Genomic DNA, 17,770 nt, shown 5'->3' with positions numbered 1-17,770 from the left:
TGGCATTTCTTCTAAGGACTCCTATTAAAAGGATAAGCTTGAGTGACACTCCCGTAAATGGCTGGATGTTCTCACAGGGCTAGGAAAGCAGAAGTGGAAAAGTAGCTGGGGCCACATTCAGTCACACGGCTGCCTGGCATTTGCAGGGGCTGCTGTCACCACTCGGGGTGTAGGGGAGACGAGTGAATTAGGATTTTGAACACACACCCGTCCAAACCTGCAAGAAGAAATCCCTTCGGTTTCACTGCTGCTTTGTTCTAGGTTCCAACTTTTCAGCTCTCTTGTTTGTTTTAAATATCACCTTCAATAATTTTACTGATCAAATTGTGTTGGCTTCTCCAAAGCGCCAAGGAAACAGGGCCTCTTCTGGCTTGCAGCTGAATGCATGTGGAATGTGAATGAGCCAACTATGTGTGGGCCAAAGAGCTCCCTCTTTAGCATTCCAGGAGACACGGAGTAGAGTCCAGGGAAGACAGAAAACAAGAAAAGATGAAGAAATCTTCACCCAGTTCCCTGCACTGCTGTCTATAACTTGATCCCTCAAGAACAAGAGGAAAAATCAAAATTATTTTCTAAGTTAGTATTTTCCTTTTGTTTGCTTACTTATTAATATTCTGTTAAATGTTCATAGTGTTGAGGGGAAATAGGGAAGCGATAGGAAAGAACAGGCTTGGTGATTTTCTTAACAGGTTACAAATTTGAATGCCTATCACATACAAAAATATTCAAATGAGATAACATTTAAGGAACTGAGTTGAAATGTAGCTCCTGAGATCCTCTAGCTGTGAGTTCCCTTCAATGTAAGAGTACTTACAAAGGAAGGACCTTGGGACAAGGCAAGGGAAAACCTTTTGTCAAAGGTAGATTTCAAACTCTCTATTCCTGTATTGAGACCAAGCATCTAATACTGGAAGACAACATTGCTATTGCTTGTCTTTAAATAATTTTCTTACTCAAAACTGAAGAAATGCAGAATTGGCAACTAATATTTTTAATTCATCTCAAGGGAACAAATTTTGCTCAGATTGTCATATATATTGAAATGTTTTCCTTTACAAAATCTAAGCATGTAAGCACGTAAGCATGGCTACGTTATAGATTTATTTTACAGTATCCATCACTTTGGACACTGAAAATGAGGCAGACATACTTCTCTACGTAAGTTAAGGTAAGCAGAAGTGAGAAATTGAGCAGCCTCAAGCTCATCCAGGTGCTGCAGCTCCTTCTACGCTCTTCTACTGGAGGAAGTGGGATTACCCACAGGTGGGTCGCTGGGTGACTCCTCTGGTGTCCTCTGATGCAACAGAAATATCCACCAAGAATGGGATTGTTCGTGAAGACTTACTGAACACTGTTATTAATTTAGATGTGTGAGTTTTAACAGACTAGCTCCCGCTGACAGTTGCCTCAGTATCAGTAGCATTCCCTTGGTGTGTTCCATTGATGACCACTGGTGACAAGTGCTATTCTTAGGATGTCATGCCAACTTGCATATCCAGTCCTTGAATCCAGTAATTTCCAGTCTGTTTGATGATACAGCCCACATACCCCAAAATATGCATATACATTCATTATATTCATTATATTATATGTGTATTTTTCACCCCTCTGTATTGTATACATTATGAAATGTACATAAAACAGTGATTTTGAAAGAATCTTATGAATATAAAACAATATTTAAAATAATTAATTATAATCATTTATCATAATATTTTGCTCTCAACAATATAATTAATGATATTTGAATGAGAATGATATAATTGAATTTACTTCATGTTTTATGAAAATCCTAAACATCAGTTTATGATAAGGTCTGGCTCTAAGTTCACTTTGTTTTCATGCTTGTTATTCTGATGCCAAAGCTCAAACAGATTGTCATTTTCCTTAGAGCTCTGTGGCTATGGATAAGCTAGGGTAAAAGAAGTGTCAGCTTTGCCATTTCCCGGCTTATTGGCATCGTATTATTAATTTAGATGTGTGGTTTCATTGTAGGGATCTTTCCAAGATGTTTGTTCATTTTGTGAGTTTTACTTTAGTTAAAACCAGGTAATGGAATGCACAGTTCCTATTAGCTGAGTGTGTGAAAATCATGATGTCTTGTGATATGTGGAAAGTGGCCCAGTCGGCGTGGTGCAGGTGCCTCATCAACCCCATGTGCTATCTCTCCTCCCTCAGCATCTTCCCATGCCACATGACACAAGTGGTCTGACGTGTGCAACTAGCAATGGCCCAGGGGTGAATCCATGTACAGAGCATTGAAGCCAACAGAGTATTTTCTTACATATACGTAAATATATGTGGGTACAAAATTATAATGTGGGACATAAATACAAACACACACACACGTATGTTTGTTTACCATAATATTTTCTTCTTTAAACCGTGAGGATGGGCATCCCTAACTTACACAAGCCACTTTTCTAGGCTACCTTAGAAAATATATATTGTTATCTTCATTTGAATAATGAAGAAAATTAAGCTCAGTTTTTGAGAGTCACAATCAGTAACACATTTGTTTGGCCTGTATTTTCTCCTAACTACTGTCAGAAAAATAAAATAAAGACATAGTGAGATAGTTTAGTCAGCTCTGTGGTCCTGTTGGAGGTGGAAAACGCACCTTCATTTGGTAGGGGGTGGAGAAAAGGCTTGTGAGCCAATTACTGAAAAAGATTATTAAAACAAAAGCATAGAGATCTTAGAGGCCTAAATTAGAAGCAGTTGATCATAGCCCGTATTAAAATAAAATCATGTCCCCTCAGTCGAATTAGGTGGTGGTTTGTTTTAACCATTGACCCTCTTTTGCTCTTTTCCCATCAGGATCACCCTCATTGGTGCATCTGCCAATGAGGGATCAGCCTCTTTATTGGCACGGACTCAAAATAACTCCAGCAAAGCGGAAGAGCGCTTTACACGTCACTTGAAAATATGACTCAAACTCATACTATTCATTTTAAATGAAACTTCTTATATCATGAAAAGAATATACAATTGTTATTATGAAATCTGAAGAATATAGAAACAGGAGAAAAAATTGCTCATAACTTTTGTCACCCAAAAGGATCACTGTTAACAATTCAGTATATTACTTTCTAACTTTTAAATTTTTCTATTACATAGTTGTAATTATGCTGCATATGTAATTTTTATCATCTTTATTTTGCCTTAATGTAAATACAATAAACATCCTTGTTTATAAACTCTTGTTGTGAATGCTTTCTAAGCATAAGTTTCTGTGGATGCATAATAATCTATCAGGTACATGGTAGCATACTTTTACATATTCAAAAACCCTTGAGATGTGATAAACAAAAGTAAGATTATATACTCAATATGGCTAACTCCTGATTCCAGTTCTAATGAAAAATGTGAATAGACTGAATAGTTGAAAAACCATTTGTATTTTCCTTTAGAATAAATTTCTTTCTTTGAGTGTGTAATTTATCTTCTGAATTTTACTTAGGCTGGATGGAAGATATTTTGTTCTTCTCAGATACTCGTCTTTATATGAGAAAGGAAGAGTGACCCAAGAATGAAGTAACAGGCACAGGAAAACCAATTAAAAATACAGCTAATTCATAAATATTTTCTATACTTTGTACTATATTTGGTATTAAATTAAAAGGTCAATAAAAGTTAATTGTGTGTACCATATTTTAATAAATCATTGTTAAGCTGTGAATTCTTATTGCTTCTAATAAGAGTGTTAGTGTTAATTTCTGGTATGAAAGTTTAGCCATAATTTTATAAATACATTTCTGGACCTATGAAGATAATTTTTAAAAATGAAGGTTAGTTTTTACATGAAAACTTCTATCCCCAAAATGAAGAGTACTACATGTAACGAAAAAAAAAGCACAGAAAGCATTTATGGAACTATCATTGAACACAAGTCATTTTGTTGAAAACAACCATGTGATAATTATGGAGTGATAATCATCTACAGAAGGTGTTATGGTTTGTGTCTAGATGTCCTCCCAATGGCTCATGTGGTCATAGGCAGGGCTTTTTCAGAGGAGACTGGATCTAGAATGTTTGATGCTGGAATTGATTCATGGTGCAATGCTAGGATCAAGGGCACTAGGATTAAGGGGGGGGGGGCTACCTGCCTTAAGTAACCTGGATAAGATATAAAGAATAGAAAGAGCTATGGTCATCCCTTGTTGCTTTGTTACCTTCTGCCCACCATGAACTGTTTTTCCTTTGCAATGCCTGTCTGCCATGCTGCCTTGCCTTGGAGCCAGCCAATTATCAACTGAAACTTCTACAAACCGTGAGTTAAGTATATCTTTCCTCCTTTATCTTTGGGTGTCAGGTATTTCTCTCCAGTGAAAAAAGTAATTAAGACAGAAGGAATATTGCAGAAATCACTACTGCTTTCTCATATGTCCTACTTTCAATAAAGGCGAGGTTGTAACTATTCGGAATCCAACAAAAGGACAAAATTTAAGAACTGTTTCCACACAATTTTGTATATATCAGTCATTCAGTAGGACATGGGAAAAAGGTTTATGAACCAATTCCTGAAAATAAATATTAAGCATTTTATATATACATATATACAGATACACACACACACATATATGCATATACATATATAAAATGAGTAAGAGTATAAATATACACCAAAATATCTATTTTCTACACCTAATATATATGAATAAAACCAATTAACTATATATGTAAAAATTAAAATCTTTTTAAAAACTAAAAAATTTCATCAATTGGCTATATGGTCCCATTCAGACAAAACTGTTCAGATAATCCCACTTGCATTTGTTTTAATTTTCCAGGAAAAAAAAGCCTTCAAAAGGTTCTGATTTTTACATAAAACCAGTCCTCTGTCTTTCAACATCAGAACATTTTAAGATCTAATATTCTGTGTGGCTGCTATAGTGGTTAAGCCATTTTAGGCTGTTATCTCTCTAGTGCCACTTCAAGCAGCTGAGACAAAGGAAAAATTTGACCAACTGGTGTTGATCTGATGAGTTTCCTTCCTCTTTCTCATCTGTCTTTCCTTTTGTCCTTTCCCTCATCCCTCCTTTTCTTCCTTCTGTTCTTACCTGAATTCCAGAAATGTCTAGTGTCCCAAGGTCTTGTAGTAAAGACTGTGCACATTCTAATTATTCGCCTCCTGTCTTCTGGAAAATTCTGAAAGCATACTTGACAGAGATTCGTGACAAGCCTTTTGAGCATTTCTCACTGAATTTATAATAAAACAATCCTTTCCTAATCAAAATTACTTTTAAATCCCAGAAAAGGTAGCAGCCAGAATAAGAGAAGAATCACTGCCCAGGTACTTTGGTTTCTGACAAATATATACAATGTGTAATTTCAGATGGGCTTCACCTCAGCGTCCTTGTTTGTAGAGTAGAAATGCTAATACTTCCCTTGGAGGATAGGAGTCAACATGCAATGGAGACTCATGTGTTCAGCCCTTGGCAGAGTGCCTGGCATGCAGTAAGTGCTCAATAAACAATAGTTATTGGATATATTATTTCCTCGTTCATGTGATATCGACAGCAGTAACTCTGCTACATTTAGTGATTGCCCAAGGGGTCAATTACATTGCTTTAGGTAACCAAAAACCATGAAGAAAATCAGGGAAAATGTATGTCATTTGATTCACGGGTGGCATTATTGATGATAGTCATGATACATAAACTGTAGAAACAGGAAGCCAAGAAAATATGCCTGGAAGTGCTAGAACTAATAAGAAATACATTGTGAAAATTTGAAATATGAAGCACATCTTACATGTTAAGTATGATTATAAACTGAAAAAGGATCAAAGACCTGATAGAAATCATGCAAACTAAAAGAAGTTGTGGGAAAGAATCCCACACATTGACAAAACACCTCATGTGATAGCATCTGAGGTTTTTAATATGCTTTGAAAGATGTTTCACTTCGCCAGCAGAATTTCACTTATGCCCTTTAGAAAAAGTAAGTGTAACATTTATTGTATTTAACTTTTGAAAATCATTTAAAAGAGCCTAATGCAAATAGAGAGCAGATATTAGAATAGTCTTAACACCATAACTAACAGGTATGATAAAAGAAAATCTGATGAGAATATACAAGCATTCCAACTATCTTTCTACTGTACTTAAAAAAAAAAACTTCCATTGCCCAACTCTGAATTCTTATATCATGATCAGCCAAATTTCTTTGGTGACACGGCATCTGTCAACATAATTCACCAAAATATGAGCCAAGGAAGACTGGCAAGTAGGGGAACTTGCTAATGAAGTCAAGATTATAGTGAGCACAGTGTCTTCAGAGCCACCCTCAAATCAAAATTTCCTCTTATTGAAAAAGAAAATCCATTAGTCTGCTTTTCATAAGGGGAAACTATTTCCTCAGTGGACATAATTTTCCTCACCTTTTGTTTTGTGGCAGAGCTTCATGTTTTAATACAGTAAATAAGGACGTGATGGGAAGTAAGGGAAGGTCAAGGCCCACAGCTCGCTCTTCCCCTAAAAATCTTTTGGGGTTTCCAATCAATTCAGTCAAAAGCAAAGCGAATTACTTAGTTGAAAGTGATATTTCAAATAAAACACTTAGCACTTTAATCCATTTTTATAAAGGGTGGGGACTTCAACAAGTCTCTTGCCTCTTGTTGTAAGGAATTTGATTTCAAAGTTAATTTTAAAATTAAAAGCACAACCTTCAATCTCAGTAGATATATTTAACTATTTTCAGTGTGTGTTTTTTAACCTGGCTCTGATGAGTGAATGAAAAGTTTGCATAGACTTTGCTACCACTTTATTTAGAGAAGAAAGGATACAAATAAAATGGTGGTGGGCACGGTGTTGGCCTACCCTGGTGCCCTTCTCAGAGGCATTCAGAAAAACTGCCTGGCTTTCTGTAGGACATAAATTACAGAGTAGATTATGCATGATCCAAATGAGATATAAAATGGTAAATGATTAATCTAAGAGGAAATCAGCAGTCACTTTTCATATTCTACTTTGGGCACAAATAGACAAAAGTTCTAGTAACAATTTTTGAAATTATGTACTGAACAGATAATTCTATACATTGAATCAAAGAGCATCAAAAATAATGTAGATATTTATCCAATGATTCTAAAATTCTGGGAAGTTTTTAAAAAACCCTAACCTGTAAAAGAAATGAAGACAAAATTAGCTCTCTAAGAAGTTTATTTTTTAAGAGGAGAAATGAAATGGATTCTTAAAAAATATCACTTCATAGGGCAAAAATCACTATATCTTTGGCATTTGGGAAAGCTGGGTGTCACTTAAATTCTAGTATATACTAAATATATATCAGAATGACTTAGCAAAGCCTTTAAAAATTACTGAGAGAAGTTGAATGGCAGAAGTCTGTTGGGTTTTACTGATGTGTCAAAGGAAATAAGTGCTGTGAACATAAACCATCTACACAGCAAGTAACAGCTACAGATTTAAAACTGAGTCTCCCAGCTATAAATCTAATGAGCACCTGCTATGACAGAGCTGTGGGAAGACTGGGACATTTAGATAGGAGAGGGGCAAATGGATTCTGGTTTATGTGTGATTGGTGCCCACATCCTAGGCAGCCATCTTCCAAGATGCTTGCATAGTTCCCCACCCTCACGCTACAATTAAGAAATGAGTAAAAGGCTGAAATGAATAAGAAACTTTCTTACTTCAGACCCATTTCTAACATTTCAGGCCCCAGATATTCCCTGATGAGCAACTTTGGTAAGAGAGTTTTGCAGCCGCATCATTAATTGGTCTACTCTTATTTTTCTCTTTAAAAGGAGGGAAAAGCACCTGCAACTTGACATGTGTGAGCAGAAAGTATTTTTTTCAAAATTGGATTAATTAGCATTATCGAAAAACAAAGGGAACAAAGCCACCAGTAAGTAGTGCATTAATCATATCTCTAGTAATTAGTGCCACAATGGAAATACAAGACAAAACAAAGAAGTTGGAAGTAGTTCTGAAACTAGTCATAATTTGTAGGATCACTAGCTAAGCCACAGACATACTTGGATGGGCAGAGAGGACAAGAGTAGAATAGAATCTCAAAATCACATAAAGTTGAAAGCTTGGCTGCATAAATCCCGAACCCCAGAGAAATGGAGAAATTGATATATTTATAGTGTCTAAAACCCACAGTTAAAAAATAGGCAGGAAGGGAGAAGACAAGAAGAGATTTGGAGGAATAGACTATATTTCCATTTTTAAAGAGAACGAGCTTATGCTATTGTAACAAAACTAATACCAAGTGTAGTCAAGCCTCAAATATGTGGGCTCATTTTGAAACTCAAGAGTAGTGAGATTTCTCTTTGCTTTAAATATACAACTGGATAATTTTGGAGAATGCAAAAGCTTCCTCAAAGTGTTAAAACATTAAATTAATTATAACCTCCAAAGAATGAAGGAAGTCATATGGTTGATTTCTTGGCCTTAATTTTTATGTATCGCAGGTTATTCTAAGAACCCTTTATAAAAGTGTTTTATATGAAAATGCTGATTTGAGTGATTCTTCTTACAAATTAAGAGCCAGTGAGGTCCAGAAGAATGTGGAGGAAAGACTGAAACTTTTCTTCTGATTTCAAATAGCCCTTATCAAATCACTCACTTTTCTGTACTCTAAATTTTCTTACTCAGAAAAATAAGAATTAGCAGAATAAATATAAGTGTGTATATCACCTTGTTGGAGATGGCTACAAGGAGCAACCTCTGAGTTAAAGGACTTTGTTCCTCTTATTAAAATAAAGATATAAATAAAGGAGCTGTTCATGTGCAAATAGCATCAGGCTCTAGAGGGGTAGCAGAGGGGGGAAGGGGCCTCCGGAAACAAGGTGGAGGAAGGCCGTGCCCTGGGCTCCCTGTCACTCATTCTCCTTCCCTTCCACTCTCCTTTTCAAGACTCATTGAATACCTTCCTCAGTCTTTGAAGCCTTTATTTTTCAATTCCCATCACTCACACACACACACACACACACACACACACACACACACACACACTGTGTCTCCTGTGTCTCCTTCCTCTCTGGACTAGTCTCTTCCGTCCTTTAGTTATTCCCCTAATTTTTTTCTCTTCACACACCTTTTATATTTTCACATTCACTTTCATGCCTTCAGCCCTTGAGTCTGGGGGTCAGTCACCCATCCAACTCTCTTTTTCTCTCACCTTGATGGAGTTATTTTTCAACTCACTGTATTAAATTTCCCTACTGATAGGATAATAGCACCACCTCTCTTCTCTGGAATGGCTGCAATCTTTCAGATTAAAAAAATATTAAACAAAAGCCATTCTTTTCAGTTCCTGTTTATAACTAAAAATAAGAAGAATGAAAATGGGGAAAGGGAATTTGGAGATGGAGGGAAGGAGAAGTGGGGAAAGGGGAAGGGGATGAAAAAAGAATCAAGCTATGTTATGTACCTGCACCTACTCCCTAAGACAGATGTAAACTTCATTTACTGAAAACAAGTGCTAATAAAAGAAAATAACAATACTAATAAAATAAAATAAGACAACAAACAGTTATCTTAACTGTAACCTCACATGGCAGAAGGGATGAAAGTAGTTTTCTCGGATCTTTTTGTATAGGAGCTCAAATTCCACTCATGAAGGCCCCAACCTTGAGACCTAATCATCTCCCAAATGTATCACCTCCAAATACTATCACATCATGAATTAAGCTTCAACATGAACTTTGAGAAGACATGAACAGTCTGTCTATGGCATAACCTTTATAAAGTTAATATGAAAAAGCCAAATTACTGGATAGAGGTAGACAGAGATCTTATCCTGATGTACATTTCTAAAGAACCCCAATTTGAACAGCTAGGGAATATATTTATATTTATTTCTATAAGAATGTTTGTACACTAAAAATTTCTCAAGGGATAGAGAAGAAACTGTTAGCAGTTACTACACCTAGAGAATAACAACGAAGACTATCTTCACAAAAAACCCGAAGGCTGGATAATATCAAGGCCAGGGCAGGTGACTTCTGCATCCTCCAAATCTTCACGGCCATCGAGCAAAATCAAAAGAGCTGGGGCAGTGGCTCAGGCCTGGATTCCAATGCAGCTGGCCCACCTGGACCCAAATATTCCATCAGTCTGAGTGTTGGTGTTTAAATTTATAAGACAAAGATAGTAACAAATTTATAAGACAAAGATAGTAACATCCATCACATGCATGCTTGGGGGACAGAGCTTGGTCCATGCTGTTTGCGTTCTGCTCTGCCTTTGAATCTTCACTTCATCCGTTGGGAATTAGTTGTGTGAACTGGAGGAAGCCAACCAGTCTTTCCTATGCTTCTGATTTACCATTTTAAAAGTGGGTATAATGATCCACATATTTGCTGTGGAGGACAGTTTCAAAGATTTAGGAAGTAACTGGCACAAAATATTGAACATATTCTTCCACTGAGCTAATACAGCTGGTCTCCAGTGTACATGATGTATGATAAAAAGAATGTCAGTGGGTACCAGCCTGCTGTGACAAGAGTCCTTTCATTTATTTCTTAGTGTACAAAGAAAGGAAAGGAGAGAAAAGGAAGAGAGTCATCATTTATCCATATTTGCATTTATAAAGACATCTGTGTAGAGATGGGACAAATCTTTAAAAGTTCCCTTGCACTCCTGTTTCCAGCTAAGGTGAAGTAACAGGGATCAGATTTACCCTCTCACCTGAAAGAATCAAAAATTTTCAAATACATGGAAACGTGCAGTAACAGATTTTGAGACATTGGCTTTATTAATGAAGGACAGTGATCCCTGTGAGATGGAGAGCAAAGCGGATAAATCTACCGCTATGCTCTGAATCCTTGAGCTCCCCCCAAAGTTCATGTACTGAAAGCTCATCTCCAATGTAGTATTAGCAGATGAGTCTTTGGGAGGTGAGCAGGTCATGGGATTAGTGCCCCTGAAATAGGAGGCAGAAGGAAACATGCTTAGCCTCCGTGTTAGTCAGCTTTTCCATTGCTAAGACACTATCCCTAACACTCACAGATTGCTCACGGTTTCAGTCCATGGTCGGCTGGATCCAGAGCAGAGACGTCATGGCAGAAGAGCGTGGTGGGACAAAGCTGCTCAGCTCCTGCAGCTGGGAAGCAGAGCAGGGGAAGAATGCCAGAGAGGAAGGGGGGAAGGACCATAAACTCCAAGGCCACTCCTCTACAACCCACCCAGACACACCTAGAAGACTGTTCCACCTATCCATGGGCAGATGACAAAGTCAATCAAGTTAAAACTCCACTTTCACCATTGCATCCTGATATATTTCTATTGGTTATAAAATTACCCAACCTATGATACTTTGTTTAGCAACCTGAACATGCCAAGATACCTAATGCCTCTAATGCCTCATCTTATTGTAGCTTTAGAGTTTCTAGGCTATGGGGCAGGAAGTATGAACCCCGGTGGGGTCCAGCACACTCCCCTCGTTGGGGTAGATACCCAGTCCTAAATGACCGTGTCCAAGATGAGCACTGTTATAAATAAAGAAGTCTTTATACCACTATGCTTCAAAAAGACATTTTATCCTGTTATTTGCACTTCTCCAGGCAGGCAAAGAAAGCACTAGCAGAATTTTGGGGACATGCTTCTCCTCAATTAGGAACATGACCGATTTCACTTTTACAATGTATCACAGATCCCTTAGACCCAAGTAGGAGAAGGAACCTACTAAAGGTACACAGCCTTTGGAAAGATGAATGTGCTGCCTGAAAGTGGGAGTTGGTGGACGGCTTGCCAACAAGAGCAACATAAACAAAGTGAGAAATTCCCAATCTATGCTTCCTCAGTGTTCTGAAGAACCAGTCTTTCTGGAGATTGTAGAGTCATTTATTGAGTTTCTGTAGCATAGACTAGAATAACATCAGGCCCATTGAAAGCCAGGGTAAATTTACAGTTTCTCTTTAGATTCAAACATTTTTGGTGTGTTCGCCTTTCATACTCCAACACTGGATTGCATATTGGAGTTGCCACCTCGTCTTATCTTATCTCAGCCCATCTTACCTTTCCCTACTTATCTCTTCTGAAGTCATTATGCTAATATTAAGACACCTTGAAACAAAAGCCTTTTGTTCTCAATAGGACCTTTCTAAGTCCTTTTTCCCTCTCTACCCTGACATAAAGCATGCACTTTGTTTATCTTTTCTTTATGAGTTAAGGATTTAGATAAAAGGAAAAAAAACCCAAGTAAACATTTTGCTGGACATGAGCAGCTACACGTGTGCATACTCACCCAGCCCCAAACCAATTAGAAGAGCGAGCCCTGTGGAAGGCCAGGGGAGCTGTGTCTTTTGTTTAAGCAGGTGTCTGGGAACAAGGAGACATCAGCCAGACTCAAGGCATGATGTGAAGAGTGGGCTTCACTCACCGCTTGGTGTTGAGCACCGGCAGGAAAAATGTAACAAATAATACGAAGAAAATCCTTCTAAGAGATCTGGGCCCAGAAACTAATCCAGGCAAGTATGGCTTGTGTGTCTGTAGTTTTATAAGGGCAAATTTATCTGGTATTTAATTAGTGAATGGGTGGAATCAATGCATTGAATTGAAGAAAAAAACATTTCGCTTTCTAGTGTCTGAGCATCTTGAGCAGTCCCAGAAAGACAGCTAATGGATCTGTGCAGTGCTTTCCAGCAATCACTACAGCCTCAATGATGTTTTCTTGAATACACCCACATCACAATGCATTCAAAACCGAGCGCAGCAAGTAGACAAGAGCGATCTATTAGCAAATACCAGTGGGAATTAAACCTGAACTGGAAAGACATGGTCATTTCAAGCTTATGGAGGAGAATATTCATTTATATATTCATTTATTCAGCAAGAATAAATGGAGGAGGCTATTATTTAGCTTCAAGATGTAAATTTACTGGTAGAAGGTGCCCTTCTATCACAAAAGTGATCATATAAAAGTCTGAAAGCATCTACTTGTGAGAGTCCAGCCCTCGTGCCCACAGCAGGGAGAAAGAGGAGGAAAAAGAACAGAAACAGGAGAGAGTAAAGGCAAGAGAGGGGGGAGGGACTAACATTAATGAACCACCTACTGTGTGCCAGGCAGGGCTTTGGGGTTGGAAGGACACTGGCTGGGGAGTGGTGAGGGAAAACTCCTGTCTCCTGACTTACACTTTTTCTCCTTCTCAGGCTCATGGAGAGGGTCTAACAGTCTTGTCAGCCTCCTTTCACCTGCTCATCCAGTTAACAGAAACTGCAGACAAGAAACAGTGCTGAGGCAGGAGCGCCCGTAACCTGAGGGTCTCTGCCTAAGAAAGATCTGCTTTTGACTGCTCCACCTGTCACTGACAGGCCATGGGATTTGGGGCAAATTGTTGCATTTTGTTTTATTTTTAGAGTAGTTGTTCAAAGACCAGGCTCCGGAGCCAGCTCACTTACGTTTAAATCTGGGCTGCAGCTTCTTAGCTATGTGACCTTAGGCGACCTAACCTCTTTGCCCCATTTCCTCATCTATAAAATAGAGTCAGTGCCTTCCTCCTAAATAGGATTTTTGTGAAAGATACAGCAAACACATATGTAAACTTGTAGTATAATACCTGGTCTATGGTAAAGGCTCATTGTGTCTTAATTTTTGTTATGCAGAGTAACCCTACTTTGCAGGTTCTCTCTAAGCAGTCTTGGACAATTAATCGCAAATTTTTCTCAAAAGCTACTTTCTTGGCAACTCATTATTCCTTGCTGGGATTGTTTTTTTCTTAGGTTGCAAAGAAATCATCAGGTAGAATAATAACAGTTCCCTGAATGCACACACTAGTTTTCTGAGCCCCTTTGGCTGTTTAGCTCAGGTGAATCCTGTCTGAACCACAGCTGGCAGCGGTGGCAGAGGCTGGGTTATTATTACTTGCATTTCATGTGAGGAGGCGTGTGACTCACGGAGACCATGCAGAACGGGATGCCCAAGCTTGCCCAGGGCCTTGGGGTGCTCTGATTCTCAGACCCTGGACACAAACCCACCTCAGCAGCTGCTCCCACTTGAAACCCATGCCTTCATCAAACCACTTCCTGAACTGTCACATTCTAAAGCAGCAGTAATGACTGATTTCAATCCTACTGTGTAGAGCACTGGGGTATTGTGGCGCTACTATTACATACATATCAAGTGGAAGAGGATAAAGGCATCCAGAACGCAGAAGGCAATGGCAAGCATGCAAAATGGGGTCACTGACGTGGAAATCCAGTGATACCTCATTCCCATTGCACCAGCACCATGTAAATATGTGCGTAGGGGGAATTTTGTCAAAATGTTCTTAATTATTACAAATTACCACCAGGTTTTAAAAGATCAACATTGCCGAGAGGGTTTGTGTAATCCTTGCACTTTTGTAGTTGGTTTTTATGTTTCTTTGTTTTTAGCTAATATTGTTTCTTAGAACCTAAGCTTTTATGTGCTTTTGGGGTGCTCCTGGATATGTGGCTTGGAATTAAGAATAAAATTAAAACATTTGGATACAAATGATACATGGCAAAATCTAGAATTATAGGATGTTACTAATCAAAAAGATGCTCAAAGTAATATAGTTTGGTAACCTCCCCAGTCGGCTCACTCATTTTACAGACGAGGAAACTGAGGTTCCGAGAGATTATTTACTGAAGGTTACATTGATTATTAGCTTTTATGAGATTATTATTGCATAATTAGGCTGACAGAGTCCAAATCCTAAATGTATGAAACCAAGCAAATTCCGAGTGACAATATATGGAATGGTGTTAACAATTAGTTTCACTTAGGGAAGTTTATGTTCATGTTAACATTTCTTTTCTTTTTCTCAAAATTCAAATATGTCATATTTTAATAATCCCTTCAGGAAATTGGTAATCTACAATTTTTTCTTTTTCAGTAGAATTTATTTATTTTTATTATTTTAGTAGTATGTATTTGTGGTACATAAATGTTTACATTGATTGTGGAGAGTTGGTACATGTGCATAACACATCTTGATTCTTTTATGTTTTTCTCCTTCTCTCCCTCTCTCTTCCCTTCCTCTCTTGGTCCCTTCTCTATTTCTTTTCCATGTTATGTATATATATTTTTGCTTGTAGGTCAGATTTGGATCCATATAGAAAAATTTAAATTTCTCACACCCTGGAAGCTAAACTTCAGAGATACATTTTTTGGTTTTGTTTTTGTTTTGGTAGGAGCAGGGCATAGAAGATGGCATCGCACTCCATAACTCTACCTGTCTGAACCTCCCCAAAATCTCATGCCCAGCAAGAACAATCCCACCTCCACATCTGGGCCAACTGCATCCTTTCACTCCTAAATCCATTGGAAAGCTGTGAGCCAATTTACACGCTTTGTTTTCTTCATGTCATTTTTCTCAGGGAGGTCAATTCCCACTCATCTATCATATGCTCATTTTTTCAGATGATTTCTTTTCAAAATTCTTTAAAAAAATCATATCCTTTGCCTTTGAGAAAATCAACTTTTCAATTTAATTTTAAAAATAGTGTTGGGCTGGGGGTTGTAGCTCAGTGTCAGAACACTTGGTACCATGCATGAGACACAGGGTCATACATGTATCGTTGGCCAAGCAAGAACCCATCAAAGGGAAGTGGAGGTTCCCTGTCATGCACTCGTATGTGACCACACTCACAAACCTGCTCAGTCCTGCTCCCCACACACCACAGTGTCAGCATGGATCATGCCTTAATGTTTATGTGCCTACGCATGTACACATGTGTGCACATCAGTGTGCATGTGTTTTGCCATTTTCACTTTGCTGACATGAGTTCAAAGAAATAATCGTATGTTTATTTTTTTCCAATTTGAATGTTGCTCTATTTTTTTGAACTACATTTTTCATTTGAGTGCCATATTCACTTTGATAACTGATCATTCTCTTGTTTTCATATCTCACTGCCAAAAGGGACTAGCTGGTTATCTCTGATTGCAGGCAATTCGAACTTTAAGTAAGCCTGTCTTTATCAACCACTGTTTTAACAGCTGATTAATTAGTGCCGAGGTGATCCTGGGGAGGCCTTTATCTGAAGAGCAGTTCAACCATTAGCAAAGGAAACTTCCTTGTGCACCAGCAGCTCAGATAACAAGGTAAGATAATAGTTCACAATCCGTCTTTGGCTAATGCAAACAGGAGCACTCCCTCTTATCCCAACACAGGGGCCAGAGAGAAAAGCTCTGTTAAATTCCCAAAATACCATGATCTTCAGTCGCAAAACCTCTAGTCGTTTCATGAGTGATTTTTGAAATAGCAATTTGCAGTTGCACAGTACAGCTGGTGTTTGCAAGCTCAAATAATACTCAGTAGCGGCTGGCTATTCACAGAAGGAAGTCAGCTCCTGCAGAATTCTGCAGTGAGCATGGGTGAGTTGGTGTTATCAGCTGAGAGTTAATATGTGGGCCTGAAGCCAAGCTTCTTGTTAGCTACGTACTCTTGAACAAGCCACTGGCTGTCCTGCAACTCAGTTGCCTTCCCTGTAAAGTTGAGGTAATAATAGGACCTACCTCCTAGTCCTATTCTCATTATTGTGAGAATTAAGTCAGCCAGTGCTTTTACATGTTCTTAGGATTGTGACTGACACATGGTAAGTGCTCCATAAATGTTGCTATCATTACTAAGTTGCAAGGAATTTCTGTTCTTCAAATCCTAACAGATTAGCCAGAGGCTATTAAATATAAACAGACAGGATCTGGGGCTGTGATTGGGCACAGACTCATCACTATCACCCCAGCAGCACTGTTATGATTTATACTAGCAGCAACTATTTAATCACTGTAATAAGAGTTAACATTGTTCTAAGCACTTTATATATACTAATGTGTCTAACCCTAATGACTCTATGAGATAGGTACTATTTTTATTCCTTATTTTAGAGCTGATGGAATTGAAGCCCAGAGAACTGAAATGACCTGCCCAAGGTCACAGAGGTTGTAAAGGTAAAAGAAATTTGACCGCAGGCAGTCTGGCCACAAACCACTTGCTCTTAAGTGCTCACGATCGCAGTCATGTTGTTACTATTACTTCAAACGGTGTGTCAGGCTCTCCCCATTTGTGAATACGCAGAGGTGAAGCGACTTATCAGAGCCCCGAGACTAATAAATTGGTTGAGCCAAAACTCAAAGCTAGACCTTGCCTCACTCTTTTCCTTACCCTTTGATGCCTCTTTATTGTGCAGGTTTGGGGAGAAAAGGGAGTTGAGGGTTAAGGAAAGTGAAGTACTGGTGACCCAGGGATGTGGACTTGAGTCATTTGACCCTCCTCCACTTGGAGCCCTAGAAGCCTTTGGCCCCTGTGCTGAACCATCATTTTGCTTGTTAAGAAGGAAAGGCTGGGAGCCTGCAGGTTTGGGTTTGCTGTGGTTGGGAGTTGTAGCTTGCTCTACATTTTCCTGAGATGCATTAAATAGAGAAGTATGTATGTGCAGACATCTGACTTGTTTACCCAATTGTCTTCATTTTACTGAGTGATATTTCTTGGTTTTTTTTTTTTCAACCAATGATGCAAATTTGCCTAGCTTTAATACATGATTTTCAAAAGACCGAGTGAGCTCGCTCTATCACCCAGAAGGAGCTGAAGGAGGTTATTAGGATCAGGTAGGGCAGGGCTGTCCCACCTGGAACTGGCCCACTGACTGTCTCTCCCATCCCTGCCTAAGTTTCATGAGAGAAGTAGGGGGTTTGCTTCTTTCACATTTGCTCTCTGGCTCCTGACGTAAGCTTGGCACACAGTAGGATGCACATTGTGTAGCACCTAATGAGGGGCAATATAGGGGAAGGAGATTATACCGAATTGATTAATACTAAATACTCATAAAGT

The 17,770-nt window shown here is 38.5% G+C and overlaps 2 long non-coding RNA genes across 3 annotated transcripts in view; one reads left to right on the top strand and one right to left on the bottom strand.

Annotated features, from left to right (window-relative positions):
- LOC147825364 (uncharacterized) overlaps positions 1 to 17,770 on the bottom strand; it is a 119,657-nt gene that overhangs the window by 43,121 nt on the left and 58,766 nt on the right. The window lies entirely within an intron of this gene.
- On the top strand, positions 131 to 3,619 carry LOC147825365 (uncharacterized). 2 transcript variants are annotated; one of them, XR_015440993.1, is made up of 3 exons: positions 131 to 576; positions 1,112 to 1,168; positions 2,821 to 3,619. It is a non-coding gene; the product is annotated as an uncharacterized LOC147825365 (long non-coding RNA). The 2 variants fall into 2 exon arrangements; XR_015440994.1 differs by having other exon boundaries at positions 1,112 to 1,263.

This window comes from Heterocephalus glaber, unplaced genomic scaffold (genome assembly GCF_053883595.1).
Source record: "Heterocephalus glaber isolate CG9 unplaced genomic scaffold, H.glaber_assembly_v1.0 deba00001504, whole genome shotgun sequence".
In the NCBI taxonomy this organism is placed as follows: Eukaryota; Metazoa; Chordata; class Mammalia; order Rodentia; family Bathyergidae; genus Heterocephalus; species Heterocephalus glaber.
The sequence above is the reverse complement of the archived record's forward strand: the minus strand, read 5'-3'. Positions and strand labels throughout refer to the sequence as shown.